The following is a 20867-nucleotide window of genomic DNA, read 5'->3' on the forward strand; positions in this document are numbered from 1 at the left end:
TTGTTTGACAGCAGCTGTCAAAGTGGCCATCTGGAACTTTATTTTTCAGGCAACTGATTAGCGGGAAAGGGGAGTGGTTTGCCTTTCCCCAACAGATCTTCACTCTGAAGGAAGTACAGTTGCACATTTCTGAAGGATCTCTATCAGAAATATAGAACTCCCTGCTTTTGTGAAAAAAAGAATGAGGGGAATGGCAATCTGCATGTGATTGCCACTCCTTTGAAAATCTGGTCAACGATGTTTATTCGGAGAGCAAGTGCAGGCATAACGGGCAGAATAGCATTCTTCTGCACTATACCAATTTAGTGGTTCAACTAAAAAAACATTTAATAAAAATATATTCCATTGCCAAACAAAACACATATCCATTGTAAAACAAAAACTCAGCAAGAAAGATTCATTTCTGGCTTACATAGCAAGTTAAAGGTTGTGTTAGATTAAAAGAAAAGGCTTATAATGTTGCATTAAAGAAATCTGAGGATAGATATTGATAAGAAGCCAGCAATGGGGCATTAAAAATGGATTAAAAAAAAGGAAAACTTAGAATAGAAGAGGAACCTTGCCAGGAATATGAAACCAGATTATAAGAGATTTTATAGGCTTTATACTAAATAAGTGACAAAGTTGCTAAACATTGAACCCTTGGAAACTTAGATAGGAGAACTCAGTATTGGAATGAGAAAATGGCAGAGATATTGAATAAATATTTTAAGTTTGTTTTCATAGTAGAAGACAGAACTTACTAGTTTGTAATCTAGCTACTGAAAAAAGTGGGGAAATGAAGGTAATTAATAACAATTTTTTTTAAAGTATTGAAGAAAACTAAGGGTCTAAAATCCAATAAATTTCTAGAATTTGATGATCTAAATTCTAAAGAGCCAGTCGATGTACTGTAAAATAAAGTGATTCTGTTGAAGTATTCAGTGAGTAAGTTTGCAGATGACACTAAAATCAGAGATGTAGTGGACAGCGAAGAAGGTTACCTCAGAGTACAACGGGATCTTGATCAGATGGGCCAATGGGCTGAGGAGTGGCAGATAGTTTAATTTAGATAAATGTGAGGTGCTGCATTTTGGAAAAGCAGGTGCTGCATTTTGGAAAAGCAGGTGCTGCATTTTGGAAATGCAATCAGAACAGGACTTATACACTTAATGTAATGTCCAGGGGAGTGTTGCTGAACAAAGAGACCTTGGAGTGCATGTTCATAGTTCCGGGAAAGTAGAGTCTAAGGTAGGTAGGATAGTGAAGGTATGCTTTCCTTTATTGGTCAGAGTATAGAGTTTAGGAGTTGGGAGGTCATACTGTGGCTGTACAGAACATTGGTTGTGCCATTTTTGGAATATTGTATACCATTTTGCTCTCCTTCCTATTGGAAGGGTGTTGAAAAACTTGAAAGGGTTCAGAAAAGATTTAAGGATGTTACCAGGGTTGGATGATTTGAGCTAAAGGTAGAGGCTGAATAGGCTGGGGCTGTTTTCCCTGGAGTGTTGGAGGCTGAGGAGTGACCTTATACAGATTTTTAAAATCATGAGGGGCATGAATAGGATAAATTGACAATATCTTTTCCCTGGGGTGGGGGAGTCCAAAACTAGAAGTTTTAGAGTGAGAGGAGAAAGATATAAAAGGAATCTAAGGGGCAACTTTTTCACCCAGAGGGTGCATGTATGGAATGAGCTGCCAGAGGAAGTGATGGAGGCTGGAACAATTACAACAAGCTGCCAGAGGAAGTGATAGAAGCTAGTACAATTACAACATTTCAACAGCATCTGCATGGGTGTACAAATAGGAAGGGTTTAGAGGGATATGGGCCAAGTGCTGGCAAATGGGACAAGATTAGATTGGGATATTTGGTTGGCATGGACGAGTTGGACCAAAGGGTCTGCATCTGTGCTGTACATCTTCATGACCCTATTCACTGGGGAATCTGGACCACAGAGATATTGAGAGATGACAGTTGAATGTACAGTTAAAGGACAGCTTCAAACCAGTGTCTACAGGAAAACAACACACATGGATCAAAAGCAATCAACCCAACACCTACAAACGAAGCTTCATCAAGACATTATTCTGATGAGCTACATCACACTGCAACACCCACGAACTACAAAAAGCAGAAGAAAAATACCTATACAACATTTTCAAGAAAAATGGGTCCCCAATAAACACAATCCACCTTTTCCTCAGAAACAAACCCAAACAAGCAGACAACACAACGAAAAACTAAGCCACATCACCTTATGTCAAAGACATATCAGAAATCACTTCCAGACTACTCAGACCCCTTGGCATCATGGTAGCCCATGAACCTACCAACACGCTTAAACAGCAACTAATGAATCTAAAAGCTCCAATAGATACCACCAGCAAAACTAACGTCATTTACAAGATACCATGCAAGAACTGTAAAAAAACACTACATCAGACAAACTAGCAGGAAACTTGCCACCAGGATACATGAACACCAGCTGGCCACCAAAAGACACGAGGAGAAAGTGAGGTCTGCAGATGCTGGAGATCCAAGCTGAAAATGTGTTGCTGGGGAAGAAGGGCTTATGCCCGAAACGTCGAATCTCCTCTTCCTTGGATGCTGCCTGACCTGCTGCGCTTTTCCAGCAACACATTTTCAGCACCAAAAGACACGACCCACTATCACTAGTTTCTATACAGACAGACAAAGAAGGATGACACTTTGACTGAGATAACACACACATCCTCGGACAGGTAAAACAAAAACATACATGAGAATTCTTAGAGGCATGGCATTCTAACCAGAACTCCATCAATAAACACATTGATTTAGATCCTACCTACCTTCCCTTGAAAAAAATAACATCACCCACCTTAAGAAACCAAGCCTTAAAAATAGAGAGGTGGGACATACCACCAGCTCTTCACCAGAGACGCTTACTGACTGACCATGTTACTTAGTATGGTGTCTGAAAACAAACCTTCAAGCTCAGTGAGTTAATTTACATATTTATCATCAACATGAGCTACAAATCTTTTCAAAAATCGCAAAGATATAGTTTCTTTCAGTATCAGAAAACAATCAAGTGGGATGAGATTAGGAGAATTTTCATGGCCCAAAAAAAACCATAGATCTTTGGAATTCTCTATCCCAGAAAGTTGTGGATGCTCCGTTGTTGTTATATTGAAGTTTCTTTATAGATCTTTGTTCTCTTGAAAGATCAGAGATTCGAGAAGTGGATGGCAAAGTGGAGCTGAAGTTCTGTCATGATCTTGATGGGAAGTCTGCGTTGGTAATCAAATCCCATTATTCCATGAGTTGTTACAAACATGTAAATGATCAAGATGGTTTTTTTTTATGACCTCTATCAATATCTAAGATAAAAGAAACACAAACCAGGTTTCATCAATAAACAAGGAAACAAAAAGGTATTATAACATATATATTCTTTAACATGGCAAAAATTGATTATTAATTACTAATATGCAACCCTAAACTACCCTCCCTTTATATCCAAATGTGAACACATTCATTCACAAACAGAACAGACAATTTTAAATAAATATTATTATTGAATTACAGGCATTCTATGGATCAAGAGTCCAGACCAAAAAGTGGTGGAATGAAGTGGCTTTACTCAGTTCTCTTGATTTTGGCAATGATATCATGTTATTGTCAACTATTTTGAACCTCAATTTGGTAGCTGGTCAGTCAGACCTAGGTCTTTTGGTTCTTGTTTCCAGATTCTTTTAACACTGGTTTTCCTCCACTCACTTCTTCACTCCATCTTCTGTCTATTAGTTGTTTTGACAAGCATTGTGACCTCAAAATGACATACAATGTAGCACAACTAATCTGGCAAATGCCAGAAGCCCCTTCCATCGTGAGCCATTGTGTCTTATGATCACATTTTATGTGGCAGCCTGAAATAAAAACAGAAAGTGCTGCAAATAAAGAAATTCTATTGTTATTTGAGATTTCTAGCAACTGCAGTATTCTATTTTTGTGTTTTGTGATACCCTGTTTCCCTTTATACGTATACTGCCTACGTTTGTGTTTGTTATTCTGTAGTTACACAAGGTCAGTGGCCATCACTCTGTCTACCCTTTAGCCACACTGTACTTTGATACTTAGCTCAAATAAAACACAATCAGACAAACGTAAATTCAAGCCCCATTCCAGACTTTGAGTTCATAATGCCCACATTCGAGTACAGAGGTGAGGGAGCATTTTGCTCTCACAGAGATCTTTTTCTGGTGAGATATTAAATAAATGAGCCATTTGAACTGAACAAGAAAGATTCCACCGTCTTCGTTAAGAGAAAATGAATTATCCCAATACCCTGATCAACTTCATTTGTATTGATTTTGTGAGAACTATTTTTCCAAAAATTCCAACAATCTAAAGGTGCTACCTAAATGAAAGTCGGTTCTTCCCTAATGCTGTAGTATTGGAAGCGAGTGGAAGGCAGCGCCACTGAGAAAAGGAGCGGCACCATTACAGGGGAGTGGCAGTAAGAGTAAAGCAGGTAGCGGACAGGATCAGGTAAGACGAACAGCCAGCCATATTGGAAAGAGCCAAGCGTAGGTGACTTATGCAGGTGAGGAGCTGAATTATAGGGAAAAGTTAGAATGCCAGGGAGGTAGTAAAGGAGCGGCAAGAGTGGGTTTTTCAATTGCGCTGTGATTGATGCATGTCCGGCCCAATCTCTGCCGAGACTGTGATACATTTTCACCGAGTTTTCGGTGGAGGAAATGCGACGGGCATGGGTGGAACACCAGGCGTCACAGTTTAGAAAAGTTTTTCTTTTTCTTGAATCGAATTCATCTACAATAAAACTAATTGAAATTAAGATATCAAATTTAAAATAAGTTCTGAAAAGTATTTAAAATTTGGATCCAAACTATACTTTAAGAATTTTAAATAAGTTAACAATTTGAGGTAAATGTCAGCGTACACACGGAATCTACCTGAATTAAGTGTTCATACCTTAAACCGTTCAAGGCCTGATTTAACCTCCCAAATATCGGGGGAATGTCACTTTAATTAACCCTGGACGACCCGGGACCAAGCCTCGGATTATTTAGCTTCTCACAGTCCTCTACCTCACCACCTTCCTCCCTGGAGGTATTTAACGAATGGGCGGCACCTGCTGTTAGTGGATTTTCTGGCTGTACCCCGTTCGCCAGCTGAAAGTTTCTGGTGGTGAATCACTGTAAGCTGCAGCCTTTACCAGGCCGGAGGATCTCTCCGGGCCAAGCACTACCGACCGAGCTCTTCACCTCATCTTCTATTTTGTGGCAGGTGATTGAGTGGACCTCAAATCCTAGGCTCTTGGATTTCTTCAACCAGAAAAAAGCTTTAGAAGACCGAAAATGCCGAAACCGGTAAGTGGTTAAGAGTCTGTAACTTTTTATTTTGGAAAGCCAGGCGTGTTTAAAACTCATTTCTTAACTAACTTAAGATGGTGTCTTGTGAAATAAGTCGCAGAAATCACTGCATTGCATTACATATAATCTAACGCTTACACCCTTTCCTAGATTTTCTTTTCCCTGTTATGTAATTCTGACTGGGGAAAGCAGTTTTCAAAAAGTAATCTTGCTTTAACTGAAACTTGAAGTTTTGGCATTACAGGTTGCTCTGGTTAATAAGTTAGTTAAGCCTGGCAATGAGCTGTTCTGTTAATAGTATCTTGTTTTCCTTTTTTTAGACTTTACCACCCTACAGTAAGTTTTTTTTTAAGTCATTGCCCTTCCGAGTTTCAGAGGTGGCTTAAATATGGTGAACAAAGCCTACATTTGTACTAGAGTGAAGTGCTTCAAAAGTTTTTAGTTGGTTACTGTGGAAACACTAGAGGGTACAATTTAATGGATCCAAAAAATGGACTACTTAAGATTACTCCTGCCTTCCAAGAAGAATGTAGTAGACATGAGCTTTGGGTGTATTTTTTTTACTCTTCTACTTTCAATGTTTTCCTTTAAATGTGGATGGCTTATTTAACTCTTCCTGGATATATAAAAGTTCATAATACTTTCTAATTTAACAAATTAGGTCATACATCTAGTTATTTAAACAGTTTAGAATTTTCAAAGGTAATGATGAACATTTCAGAACAGAAATGCGGAGACATTTCTTCTGCCAGAGAGTGGCGGGCGTGTGGAATTCATTGCCACAGAGTGCAGTGGAGGCCGGGACGCTAAATGTCTTCAAGGCAGAGATTGATAAATTCTTTATGTCACGAGGAAATAAGGGCTACAGGGAGAATGTGGGTAAGTGGAGTTGAAATGCCCATCAGCTATGATTGAATGGCAGAGCGGACATGATGGGCCGAATGGCCTGCCTTCCACTCCTGTCTTATGTCGAGAACTCCTGCCTTTTTGTGCATGTAACTGATCAATATTAAATGGATTAAGGTTGAATATGCCAGGAACTGAATTGAAACTAATGTAGAGGAAGTATTGTCATCACTACTAAACTGGAGATTGAGCTGAATAAAAGTAATCTGTATTTAAAATGATTCCATGCAGCTTTTAACAAACTTTTTTTTTTCTCTCATTGAGATTTCAAAAGACTCAAGTTTTTTTTTAAAGCATTTTTAAATTAAAAAGTTGATGTAATGATGAATCTATGAAGCAATTTAGTAAGTCAGTTAGGTATTATGTTCAGTTTTTGATTCCATATTTCAGGATGGATTTGAGGCAATAATGAGGTTAACAGCAGAATTATTAAAGACCCATTCCCCTACGTCAGGATGTTGTAATGGGGTAGTGGTGTGCAAAAAAGAACTTGTAACACTGGAGTGTTTCATTATATCAAACAACAATTTGTAAAATCCTCAGCATTCTGTAATTATGAAAGGATGACAAAATAGAAGCAATTGGTTTTTGGCAATTAGTATAAACTTCAAGATTCTGAACAGCACAGGGGAGGTCTTTGCAGAGAGGGTGGTGGGATGCATTGATTGACGTAGGAAATGACGATACAGAATAGGTAGCTGAAGGATGGGTGTGTGCATGCAATTAGGGTTACTCATTGCATGTCAGCATGAGTTAACTGGTCTAAATAGCCAGTTTTGTCACCTGTTCCAGAAAGTTAAATAGACTTGTTTTTGTGATGTATTGTGCACTTGAGTTTTCATTTCTTTAGGGACAATTGCTGGAATGTGCTATCAGCAATTATGAAGGGTTGATTGGTACACAGGCTGTTTTTCTCCTTGATCAAAATAATTTACGACAATTTTTTAAAATCTTCAATTAAAATAATGTTTTTTGTTGTAAGCCAATATTTAAAACTTTCAACATGTTGTTAAATGCATTGAAATGTCCCAAGATGTTTCAATGAGTATTATAAAACAATGTGTCACCTAGCTACAAATAGCTTTCAGCAACTAAAGCTGAGTCAAAGGGATGCTTTGATGTGTGTTAAAGGAGAAAAGCAAAGCCAAAAGAGGTGAAGGAAGAGGACTCCAATGCAGGGAGCTTAAGTAACTGAAAATGTGGTCATTAGTTAGTGACCAACTCTGTAGAGTTCACATGCTCTTCCTAAACATGTCCCTGTAGTATCCAAGGACATGCAGCTGGGATGGGTTGACTATGGTTTTAAATCCTCATGTGCAGTTAGGGAGATGGGATAGAATAGGGTGCCTTTTAGAGCATCAGTGCAAGTTTGATAATCTAAATCTTTTAAGATGTCATCCATGGCTCAATGGTATTACTGTTTAATACTCAAACCCAGGTTATCAAACTTGACTGTGGAGACTTAATGTAGGTCCACACTTAAGGTTAAGGATATACTGTTTTGAGATTATGTTAAATTGAACATTAAAAGGTTCTGTGCATAGTGGGGAAATTGTTCCCAGTGACATCATTGGTAAATGACAATGTCTCAAACATCTGAATATTTTATTTCATTTATGTTTGTGGGATCTTGTGTAGAAATGGGCTGCAGTGTTTTACCATGTTATGACAGTAGCTATGCTTGGGTTAGCTCAAAAGTATTTTTGGAATTCAGTGTTGCCAAGTGCTACACAACAAAAATTGTGATGACTTGAAAATAATTTCTTGATTTTTAAGTATCTTGGATCACTCATGAACTAGAGTAGCCAAATGGGTTTGGTTTTATATTTTCTGATCAACTTGTCTTGAGACTTGAACCCATCTCTCCTGGCTTAGAGATGGGAGGAGAAAGTGGGGACTGTAGATGCTAGAGATCAGAGTCAAAACATGTGGTGCTGGAAAAGCATGGCTGGTCAGGCACATCCAAGGAGCAGGAGAGTTGATGTTTTGAGCAAAAGCCCTCCTTCAGGAATGAGGTGGTGGCCCAAGGGAGTGGAGGTAAATGCGGGGTGGGGTTGGGGAAGGTAGCTGGGAATGCGTTAGGTAGATGGAGGTGGGGGGGGGGGGTGATGTACAGTTTGAAGGTGGTGCTAGGATAAGAGGAGGGGGAAATGAAACGTGGTGAAATCAACATGGATCCCATGTAGTTGGAGGGTCCCAAGGCAGAAGGTGGTGGTCTTTAGGCATTAGGTAGCTAGAGTTTGGTGGAGGAGGCCCATGGGAGCACTATCACTGCACCACAACAGCCCTAACTAGGTTCGGTTTAACATAACTGCTGAAGGGGAGATCCAAGATGGCAACGTTCTAGGAGGATCGTGTTGCACAGCTCCGCACCACAACACAAGTGGGACAAATTGCTAAGCCGCCCAACCCGGGCCATCGTGATATCCTGGGACTCAAGAAAGGTCATGGAGTCCTAGGAAACTGAAAAATTGACTTACCTGCATTTTTGCCACCCAGAGATGCTGGAGGAGGAGCATCTGAGGCTGGGCCTGCATGCCAACCTGCAGGATCCTCTGACTCAATTACTACCAGGCCCTGATGAATGAACTCGCAAAATCTCACGAGATGCTGGGTAAGCAGATAGAGGAGAAGCTGGCCCCGATCTCTTGCATGCTGCAGAAGCATGAACAGCAGCTGGGAGATCTGGAAAAGAGGATGGATGAGGTTCAACACAATCACAGGGTGGAAGCTGATGCCACTTCCTCCAAGGATAGGATTCAAGCTCTGGAAACACAGGTCCATAATTTGAGACCAAGTGGATGATCTTGAACAGGGGCCGGAGGGGAAAAATTGGATCGTCTGTCTACCTAAGTGTAAGGACAGTGAGCGGCTGGTGGAATTTATTGAGGACTGGTTGCTGAAATTCCTTAACTTGGAGGCTTTCATGAGGCTTGAAGATGGGCTGACCGGGTCACAGTGTGCAGATCAGGTCTGGATGAGGGAGTCGAAGGGTGGGTCACTAAATTTGCAGATGATACGAAGATTGGTGGAGTTGTGGACAGTGAGGAGGGATGCTGTCGGCTGCAAAGGGACTTAGATATGATGCAGAGCTGGGCTGAGGAGTGGCAGATGGAGTTCAACCCTGCTAAGTGTGAGGTTGTCCATTTTGGAAGAACAAATAAGAATGCGGAATATAGGGTTAACGGTAGAGTTCTTAGATGGTGGAGGAACAGAGGGATCTTGGGGTCTATGTACATAGATCTTTGAAAGTTGCCACTCAGGTGGATAGAGCTTGTAAGAAGGCCTATGGTGTATTAGCGTTCATTAGCAGAGGGATTGAATTCAAGAGTCGTGAAGTGATGTTGCAGCTGTACAGGACTTTGGTTAGGCCACATTTGGAGTACTGTGCGCAGTTCTGGTCGCCTCACTTTAGGAAAGATGTGGAAGCTTTGGAGAGGGTGCAGAGAAGATTTACCAGGATGTTGCCTGGAACGGAGAATAGGTTGTACGAGGAGAGGTTGAGAGTTCTCGGCCTTTTCTCATTGGAACGGCCAAGGATGAGGGGTGACTTGATAGAGGTTTATAAGATGATCAGGGGAATAGATAGAGTAGACAGTCAGAAACTTTTTCCCGGGTACAACAGAGTGTTACAAGGGGACATAAATTTAAGGTGAAGGTGGAAGGTATAGGGGAGATGTCAGGGGCGGGTTCTTTACCCAGAGAGTGGTGGGGGCATGGAATGCGCTGCCCGTGGGAGTGGTAGAGTCAGAATCATTGGCGACCTTTAAGCGGCAATTGGATAGGTACATGGATGGGTGCTTAATCTAGGATAGATGTTCGGCACAACATCGTGGGCCGAAGGGCCTGTTCTGTGCTGTATTGTTCTATGTTCCAGGTCTGGATCAATGTCCTTGTCTTCTCCTGGTATGGCTTCATCACTACAAAGGCACACAGAATTGTGGAAGCTTCCAGAATCCAGGGGAAGGATCGATGGTCCCTAATTTACGAGGGCTCTAATAATATTCTTCCAGGACTTCTGAGCGGTAGTGACCCAGAAAAGAGAATCCTATCTGTGAAGAGAAGACTGAGGGAGCTAGGGATTCAATACTGAGGTATCTGGCAGTACTCAGAACATCTTGAATGGAGCTGTACATCTCTTTGACATGTCGGAGAAAGCAAGAGACTTTGTGGACAAATTAACCTAATCTGAATTTAGTATGTATAAATAAGAGTTGTGTGTGTATCTTTTTTAAAAAAATAAACAGCAAGTCCGGTTGGAGCTTGCTCTTCCTATTTCTTTCTGTTGATGGTCATTTGGTTTAAACCAATGTTTGGTGGTGGTTGAGATGAGTACTTTCAAATTAAGTTATACTAAAGGATGGGTGGGACATTTACCCCTTTTTTTTCTTTAAAATCAATTTTTTCCTTATTCATATTGCTATTCCATGGTGTATTTTTCTGCTTGTTTGCAGCGTGTGGCTCTGACTTGGAGGGGGGAAAATGGTTGGGATGACTAAATGCCTACTTATGGGCAGTATGGGATGGGTAGTTGCCCCTTTGGGCAGGGGTGAGTTCTCCTATTCAGTGTTGTTGTTGCTTTATGTTGGGTTTTTTTGGGTTTTTGTTTTTAATTTTTTTATTAGACTTGTTTAAGTGTAGTTTTTTTTTGTTTGGATCATATGACACTAAGGTTCAGCAATTTGTGGTTTGAGTTCCTCCTCTCTGGAATTTTAAATGTTACTGCAGAAGATTTAAAATCAAGTCATTAGCCATAAATAGTGTACCTGGAATATCAAGGGAGGTCACTCACCAATTAAGAGGAAGAAGGTATTCTTGAGTCTTAAAAAGGAGAAGGTGGATATTGCTTTGTTACAGGAGACTCCCTTGGATGATAGGGAGCATTTGAAACTACAGCAGAATGGCTTTGATCGGGTTTACTTTTCATCCTTTAATGCCAGAAGTAGGGGAGTAGCTTTTATTGGTGAGGAGGAATCTCCCGTCCTAACTTACTAGAGTATGTTACAGACATATGGAGGTCTGTAATTCTTAAAGCCTTGATAAATGGGGAAGAATATGGTGTTTCAAATGTTTTATTGCCCTCGAGCTCATCCCCTCAAATTTTTGGTAGATGCGTTTTCTAAACTGATCAGTCTCCTCCTGCTATAAAATGATATGCCAGGAGATTTTAACTATCTCGTGGATCTCGCACAGTTGCTCAAAGGCCCCTCGATACTCCAACTACTGGATCTGTGTGTGGAGTTGGGGTTTGTCAACATCTGGAGGTTCTTTCACCTTTTTTTACAGGCAGGGATTTTACACTTTTTTTTCCAATTCGTACAGATGTCAGACCAGGATTGTTTGTTTTCTCTGACCTCTGTGGCAACCCTAGATTTGGCGGCATCAGATGGTAATACTACCATCTGATCATGCTCCAGTGTACCTGTTGGTTAAGATTAAGGACGTTACAGTGAAGGACTGGTGACTGGGTCCCTTTTTATCCTCCAGGGTAAGAAACTTCTGGAGTATTTCTCTAAGGAATTCCTAGACATTAACTCAGGCACAATTAGTACCCCATCCATCTTTTGGGAAACTACCAAAGCCTATGCTGGAGGGTTAGTTATTTCCTACTTTGCCAGTAGGAAGCGGCAGAAGGGTGAGCAGCAACATCTCCTCTAAGCACAGTTGAAGGCAGCTGAGAAGGCTTAGTTCGACAGGCCCTTAATGGTCAAACAGAGGGTTACAGTGCTGCTGTCTGCACTGAATTCTGTGCTCTCTCAGACAACAAAGGAGGTTGCTTTTGCAAAGCAAAGGTTATATGAGCATGGTGATAGGCCAAGCAAATACTTCGCATATCTCGCTAGGAAAAGGAGAGCCCCACAGGCCATTACAGTGATCAGGGAAGGGTCTGGGAACCTAACATGTGCCTCCAAAAAGATTAATGTGGCATTCCAGAGATTTTACTAAATTATGCCAATCTGAGGGTTGTGAGGAGCGGTGGGCCAAAATTAAATCTTTTAAAGATCTGGAGCTCTCTGGCGCATACCCCCAAACAAGAGTCCTTTTCCAATGTCATCTCCTCTGAGCAAAAGGTGCAGGAAGTTGTGAAACAGTTAGAGTAGAAAGGCACCTGGTCCTGATAGACTTCCCAGGCGGGTTCTGTAAGGAATTTATAAACATGTCATCAGGCCTGATGCTCAACATGTTTAATGACTCATACAGCCATGATTGTCTCCTGCCATCTGAAAGACTAGTATTTCATCCTTTTTACGAAAGGTCCTGGAGGACTGTGCTTCATACAGGCCCATTTCACTTTTAAATGTGGAGCTTAATATCCTAAGACACACTCTCTCAGTTTTAAGGCTAGAGACTGTTACCCTCTATTGTTAAAGAGGACCAGATGGGCATCATAAAGGGCCATGTCCTCCAATAATGTTGGGAGGCTTCTTAATGTAATTCAAGCATGTCAACAACAGTCAATACAGGGATTGGTGATTTCTTGAGATGCAGAGAAGGCTTTTGACTGAGTTGAACGACCATACCTTTTCTACACTCTTAGAGTGGTTTGGTTTGAGTGAAGTCTTTATAGGATGGGTGAAAGTTCTCGACAGTGTCCCTCTCGCTGCAGTCATCACCAGTGGGGTATGATCAAGTAATTTTAAGGGCAGCTGGCAGGGCTGTCCCCTTTCGCCACTGCTTTTTATATTGGTGATTGAACCATTGGCAGAGGCCATTCATAAGGATACTAATGTATCAGCTCCAGGAATGGGATCAAAATTACATAAGATTTTATATCCGAATGATGTCCGAATATTTTTCTAATCCAGCAGTTTCAGTGCCTCGCCTAATACAATGCATCTGTGTGTTTGGTGCCTTTTTGGGGGTACAAGATTAATCTTGCAAAATCAGAGGCAATGCCTATGGGTGGTCTAATGAAGGTGCTAGATCTTGAGGGTGAATATAGATTTCCAATTTAAGTGGTCACAGGGGTGTTTTGTGTATTTGGGCATATTTATTTCTCTACTCTACTGTAGTTCTGGATCAGCTGTTCAAAGCCAATTTTGTTCAATTATTTGACTAAAAATCAAACAAGACCTTCAAAGATGGGAGGCCTCCTAGTCCTGTGGTTGGGTCAGATAGTGCTTATTAAGATGAATATTCTCCCCTGAGTTTTCAATAAGCAAGCATTTCAGGAGACTGGCTGTTTCAGCTCCTTTTTTTATTTGCCGTCGTAAACAGCCCCTCATTTAAATTTAGCTGAATTGCAACTATCTTAGATTGCGGGAGTGGACCTTTTTAAAAAAAAACTTCAAACTAAGCTTGCTTTTAATCCTACGTGAGTGAGCCTTTGGGGCCCTCTTTCAGTATGGTTAGACAGTGAAATCTCCCAGGCAAGGTACCCCCTTACTAACTTGCTGTTTCTGGACAAAATGAGGACAGTTGGGGAATATTGCCATAACCCAATAGTTATTGATACCGTTTTAAAGCATGGAGGGCAATTCAGCAGAATGAAGGCAATATTGGCAAAACCTCTTTTACACCAGTAATGGGTATGCCACTTTTCACCCGGGGATGATAGATTCTGGAGTCGAACGTTGGGCAGCTAGTGGTGTGGTGTGTTTTGCATGGGTGATTTGAGTGAGAGACAATGATGCCCTTCAATCAGTTAGCATGGAAATACAAGCCATCTAACAGGGATCTCCTTTTTATTTCCAAGTTGAGGACTTTATTTTTAAAAAAATTTACACCTTTGATCCCTACAAATCCAACTTAGGGTGCTTGGTGCTAAGAGTACACTTTCTGTTAGTACTCTATATAATCAGTTGAGGAGTTTGACTGACTGAGCAGGGTGTGGGAGAGAGCTAGGCATTGAAGTCTCCTCCAGCTTGGAAAGGTATTTGGGAAAATGCAAGGAAGATATCCATTTGCAATAAGATCCATGCTTTGCATTGAAGATTCCTCATAGGGTCCACTTGGCTCCAGACTGCTTGTTTGTGTCAAAATTTAAGCCAGAGGTATCTTCATGTCCAAAGTTCAAGGTCGGTCCGGGTGCTCTCGTTCTTCTTCCCTCCTTAGCCTGCCCAGTTTATCCTCACTTTTTTTTGAGCAAGGAAGGGAAGATCATATTGTGTATCTGAAAAATCCCTCAGGCCTGTCGGGTTGGTGGGAGATTGTTGTGGATTTTTTTCAAGTATGGTACACCCCACACTGAGAGTTTTTACAAGACAAAGATTTTGGGATCCTTTTTGGAATATCTGGACACAGATTTATCAGTCTCACTAATAAGGACTTTTTATATAGCCGTAATGATTGTGTTTTATGAATCCAGTATCGAGGAAGGAGGGACTGTGAACATATGAATGTCTTGTTTGGCTGAATTGAGTTTTTGTATGTATTTATTTATTTAGTTGGGTTTTTATTATATATTTTTCTGTATATGTATTTATACATGAGGGTGGGTTGTTTTTACTTGTTCTTTGTACTGTTTTGAATTTGTAATGTTAAATTTTTTTTCAATAAAATATATTTTAAAAAATAACTGCTGAAGGGTAACGGCAGCTTTTCTCAGTTTAAATTTCCAACTGAAAGACTGACCTTCTAACAATGTAGTGCAAGCCTTATCAGTCTGGATTATTAATTAAGACCACAACAATGGGGATTGGCTAACCCTAATCTAAGTGCTATCAAATCGACGAAAATGACATCCAGTTGTTTAATTCATCTAACTTAAATGTGTGGCACCACTCTAATTTTTAATTTTAATCTAACTGTTAATTTTAATTTCCTTTTTCAATACCTGTATAGTTTTAAATACTATCTTTGTTTAGGATTCTTTTTAATTACAATTGCAAATATGTTCCTTTCCAATGGCGTTAGTTTCAAAAGTTCAAAAGGAGTGCCTTATTTCTCTAACATACAATGGGTGATTCTAATGTGAGTCATATGTTGAGCAAGTTCCAGCAAATTAATCAGACTTCCAGACTTTTAAAGAAGTCTCCTTGTTTCTCTTTCTAGATATGGAAAGTAATGAATGCTGACGTGTATTAAAAAACACAGTGAAGTTTACTCTGGGCTTTGAACACCTGCAAATGTTTCTGAATAGCTTGGATTTGGTAGTTGCTTCAAACTACTTCTTCTCAGTGCCCCTTTACAGTAGATTTGGATAAAGAGTTGAGGATCCTTTTTATGCAAATATTCAAAATCAAACTGTATTGGAGCTCGGTTAAGTTTTTTTTTAAAAAACCCTTTTTCAGTGCTACTACTATTGGTGAATTTTTAATTACCTTTTTTAAGTGTCATTAATTGTACCAGCCTCCCTTCCTCTGGCAGCTTATTCCATACATTCACCACCCTTTGCTTGAAAAAGTTGCCCCTTAGGTCTCTTTATATCTTCCCCTAACCCTAAACCTATGCCCACTAGTTCTGGACTCCCCCACCCCAGGGAGAAGTCCTATTTACCCTATCCATGCCCCTTTATGATTTTGTAAACCTCTCAGGTCACCCCTCTGTCTCTGCTCCCAGAGAAAACGGCAAAAGTTAAACTATTATTTTCTGCTGCTTGTGGTGTTTTTGGTTTTGTGTTTTTTTTAAGATGTTTTGCACTATGTTTATAACAAAATACATGTGATAATACATAAATCGAGTAGAAATTTCTACCGTGCAACTGGGTCTGGTAGAAACCTCTGATCCAAAAATGGTGCAGTGAACCTCTCACCAGGACACGGCACCTGCAGCCATGTACGTTTGCTGCCCCTTCCACTTTTTAAAAAAAAACTTTAGTGACGAGATCCGAACTGATTTCGCCTTGTGAATATTCATCTTGTCACAGTGAACTGAATAGCTGTACTGAGAACAGCACATATTGCACAGGATTGCTGGCAGTGATTAATAACCAGTGCATGACTGTTAGGGAACAGGTGAGTAGCCACAAGAAGCAGGAGAGGTGATTATCCCTTTTATTCTAATGGGCGCTCTGTTAACATAGGATATCTTGCTTAGCGACTTTCTTTAACTATATTCTACAAGGTGATTTTCTATAGCATGAGGTTGCAGAGGATCACAACTGTCACTTTAGAGCTGAACGACCTGGGTCCCTTGAAGTATATAGGGACAGTAGGAAAGAACTTAACCAAGAAATTAGGGAACAAAGGGGTCATAAGTTAGCAAACAAGGTTAAGGAGAATCCCAAGGTTTTTATATACTTTTTTTTTAAAAGCAAGCAGGTAGCTAGTGAAAGGTTGGCCAGCTCTAGGGCAAAAGAGTGAAGCCAGAAGTAGTAGGTGAGGTCCTAAACAAGTACTACTTTGGTGAATACCAAAGAGGAAGGAATTAGCGGAGAATGATCTCAAGGAAGGGAGACTCTTTAGAAATTTTAAAGAGTTGCTGTCAAAAAAAAATGTTGTGCCCTAAAGTAGAAGTCCCTGTGTCCTGATGGGATCTATCCCAGAATATTGATTTGAGGCAAGAGAACAAATTGGAGCATTAACAGACAACCTTTGTATTTTCTTTGGCCACAAGTGAGGTCCCAGAGACTGGACAACCATGTTGTCCCATTGTTTAAGTAGGGTAAAAGGGATAATTCTGAAAATTACAGGTCTGTGAGCCTCACGTCTGTGGTAAGGAAATTATTGGAAAAAAATTCTCAGGGACAAGATCTATACCCATTTTTAGAAGCAAATGTACTTCGCGTGCTTTTGTGTCGGAGATTGAGTATCTTTTTTGAGGTGATGAAGATTTGAAGGAAAAGCAGTTGACTTTGTCTACTTGAAGTTCAGTAAAGTCTTTTGACTAGTCTTGTGGCAGACTGATACAAAAGTTGAGATCGCCTGGTATCTGGTGATCTGGCAAGATGGATACAGATATGACTTAGTCATAGACAGGGTAGTGGTGGAAGGATGCTTTTTGGACTGGAGGTTTGTGACTGGTATTCCCTGGGGATCAATGCTGGGACCTCTGCTGTCCATGGTCTACATAAATGATTTGTAAGAAAACATGGCTGGTCTAATGAGTATGTTTGCCCATACAGAAGTGGGTGGTGTTGTGGATAATGAGGATTGTCAGAATACAGCAGGATATTGATCAGTTGGTTGAGGAGGGGAGGTGTGGGCACAGGCAGAAAACCTGACATATGGAGTTTAATCTGGACAAATAGGTAATGCATTTTGGAAAGTAGAGTACGGTAAATGGCAGAACCCTTCTGCATATAGATACGCAGAGTGATTTTGGGTGTGTAGGTCCACCGATTACTGAAGGTGGCAGCACTAATAAGGTGGGTTTTTTATATATATTTTAGAAATAGGCCTATAGCACGCTTGCCTTCATTTGAAGGGACATTGAGACCTTTCCATTTCTATCTCGGGCGACCGACTCAACACAGACATCTATTATAAACCGACTGACTCCCACAGCTACCTGGACTACACCTCCTGCCCCCTGTAAAACCACCATCCCATATTCCCAATTCCTTCGTCTCCGCCGCATCTGCTCCCAGGAGGACCAATTCCAACACTGCACAGCCCAGCTGGCCTCCTTCTTCAAGGACCGCAGATTCCCCCCAGACGTGATCGACGATGCCTCCACCGCATCTCCTCCACTTCCCGCTCCTCCGCCCTTGAGCCCCGCTCCTCCACCGCCACCAAGACAGAACCCCACTGGCTCTCACCCACCCCCCACCACCCCACAAACCAACCTCCGCATACAACGTATCATCCGCGCCATTTCCGCCACCTCCAAACGGACCCCACCACCAAGGATATATTTCCCTCCCCTCCCCGATCAGCGTTCCGCAAGGACCACTCCCTTCGTGACTCCCTCGTCAGATCCACACCCCCCACCAACCCAACCTCCACCCCCGGCATCTTCCCCTGCAACCGCAGGAAATGTAAAACTTGCGCCCACACCTCCACACTCTCTTCCCTCCAAGGCCCCAAGGGATCCTTCCATATCCGCCACAAGTTCACCTGTACCTCCACACACATCATCTATTGCATCCGATGTGGCCTCCTCTATATTGGTGAGACAGGCCGCTTACTTGCGGAACGCTTCAGAGAACACCTCCGGGCCGCCCGAACCAACCAACCCAATCACCCCGTGGCTCAACACTTTAACTCTCCCTCCCACTCCACCGAGGACATGCAGGTCCTTGGACTCCTCCACCGGCAGAACACAACTGCACGACGGCTGGAGGAGGAGCGCCTCATCTTCCGCCTGGGAACCCTCCAACCACAAGGTATGAATTCAGATTTCTCCAGTTTCCTCATTTCCCCTCCCCCCCCACCTTGTCTCAGTCGGTTCCCTCAACTCAGCACCGCCCTCCTAACCTGCAATCCTCTTCCTGACCTCTCTGCCCCCACCCCACTCCGGCCTAACACCCTCACCTTGACCTCCTTCCACCTATCCCACCTCCATCGCCCCTCCCCCTAGTCCCTCCTCCCTACCTTTTATCTTAGCCTGCTTGGCTCTCTCTCTCATTCCTGATGAAGGGCTTATGCTCTAAACGTCGAATTCTCTATTCCTGAGATGCTGCCTGTCCTGCTGTGCTTTGACCAGCAACACATTTGCAGCTGAGTATAAGAATAGTCAAGTTATGTTGCAGCTTTGTAGAACTTTACTTTGGCCATACTTGGAATACTGTGTGCAATTCTGATTGTCACACTAACAAAAGGATGTGGATGTTTTGGAGAGGGGACAGAAAAGGTTGACTAGGATGTTGCCTGTAATGAGGGATTGTAACTATGGAGAAAAAATTTGATAGATGTTTTTGGTTTTTGTTTGTTTTGTCACTAGAATGCAGTAGGATGAGGGGTAACCTGAAGTTTATAAGATTGTGTGAATGGCATGGATGGAGTGGAATGTTTCTGCCCCCCCACCCCTGCCGCCAGTGTGGAGCACTCCATGGTAGCTGTGAGGAGTGGAGGTTTGAGATGTGCAAGTCGAGCTTTTCTCATGAAGAGTGGTGAGTATGCTGCCAGAAGATGTAGTGAAAGCAGATGCACTAATGGCATTCAGGAAATACCTGGTTGCCTACATGATTCGGAAAGGGAATAGAGAGATGTAGATCCTGTAAGTAAAGACCGTTTTCGGTATGGAAGAGCAAAATGCATCAGCCCAGGCTTGAAGAGTCTATTCTAGTACCATGTTGTTCTTCCATGTTCTAGTATCCTTGCTACAGAAGGGCAACCAGAACTGGACACATTACTCCAGAAGAGACTCCCCAGCGTCATGTACAACCTCAATATAGCATCTGAACTCCGCACACAATGGCTTGAGCAATGAAGGCTAGCATGCTAAATGCCGCCTTGACCACCCTGTCTATCTGTGACACAAATTTCAAAGAACTGAGTTTGTGAACTCTGAGGTTTCTGCTCTGCAATGCTCTCCAAGGCCCTTCCATTAACTGTAAGTCCTCCCCTTGTTTGTTTTTTGTACCAAAATACCTTGCATTCCATCTGCTGCCACTCACCCCATTGAGCCAATTGATCTCTTTGTAAACTTGGATAAGCTTCTTTTACCATCCACTATACCATCAATTGTGTTATTTGCAAACTGTTCTCATTTAAAATCATTTAATAAATGAACAAAATTGGACCCAATAAGCTTTCAATTTATTTTCTTCAAGTACACATCAGAAAATGTTGTTTTTTCTCACTAAAGGCAAGTTGAGATATATATGTAGATTATAAACTAGACATGGTTTTTGAATGTTGGCTTAATTATTCCGATGAGTAAGTATTGATCATGAGTCCGCCCTAAATAATTTATTTGATAGGTAATGAGGAAAACTTAGATTGACTCCCATTTATATAGCAAATTCCATGACCTCCAGATACCAGACACTTCACAGCTAGTGAAAGTTTAAAATGTAGCTCTTCCCACATACCTGAAGAAGGGCTTATGCCCGAAACGTCGAATTTCCTGTTCCTTGGATGCTGCCTGACCTGCGCTGTTCCAGCAACACATTTTCAGCTCTGATCTCCAGCATCTGCAGACCTCACTTTCTCCTCTTCCCATGTAGCAAGCTGCCAAAAACAGTGATCATGAGCTGCTGATCTGTGAGTGGTTTTTGCTTGTTTTTGAAGTTTTGTTTTGAGGCATAAGTATTGGACACTGAAGAAAACCTTCCTCTAGTTCAGAGTAATATATTCCCTTTTCTTTTAGGGCTCAATGTAGGATCAATAAGTTGAGCACCCTGGGTGTCTAAAAATATTCAGAACTGGTTAAGAAGAAAGATTAACATGCAAAAGAAACAAATCAACCTAGGCTGTAGTCATGTAGAATGTGTGCAGGGATGGTGCTTAAGGAAATAGAGCAAAGACACTGGTTAGCAAGATTTAGTGAGAATCTCAAGATATTTGAGAATGTCAAGGGGAAGAGAATAACCAGAAAGAATAGAACAAATTAGCGGTCCTCTGTCCGATGTGGTTTCATTTTCCTTTAATAAAAGGTTGGCAGAGAATCCAAGGAAATAAAAGGCAGCGAGTCTCATGTTAGTGATAGGAAAGCTGTTGGGGGAAAATAAAATTCTGAAAGAGAATTGAATTTCTAACTTAGAAATGTTTAGATGTACAGCACAGAAATGGACCCTTCAGTCCACCTCATCCATGTTGACTAGATATCCTAATCTA

At 41.4% G+C, this 20867-nt stretch overlaps 1 long non-coding RNA gene across 2 annotated transcripts; it reads left to right on the plus strand.

The window, feature by feature from the left end:
• Positions 1 to 4480: 4480 nt before the first annotated feature.
• Positions 4481 to 19761, plus strand: LOC132819458 (uncharacterized). Of its 2 annotated transcripts, none has more exons than XR_009645084.1 (3): positions 4481 to 4568; positions 5273 to 5355; positions 19401 to 19761. It is a non-coding gene; the product is annotated as an uncharacterized LOC132819458 (long non-coding RNA). The 2 variants fall into 2 exon arrangements; XR_009645085.1 differs by lacking the exon at positions 19401 to 19761 and adding an exon at positions 19030 to 19147.
• Positions 19762 to 20867: the final 1106 nt, after the last annotated feature.

This window comes from Hemiscyllium ocellatum, chromosome 10 (assembly GCF_020745735.1).
Source record: "Hemiscyllium ocellatum isolate sHemOce1 chromosome 10, sHemOce1.pat.X.cur, whole genome shotgun sequence".
Taxonomy (NCBI): Eukaryota; Metazoa; Chordata; class Chondrichthyes; order Orectolobiformes; family Hemiscylliidae; genus Hemiscyllium; species Hemiscyllium ocellatum.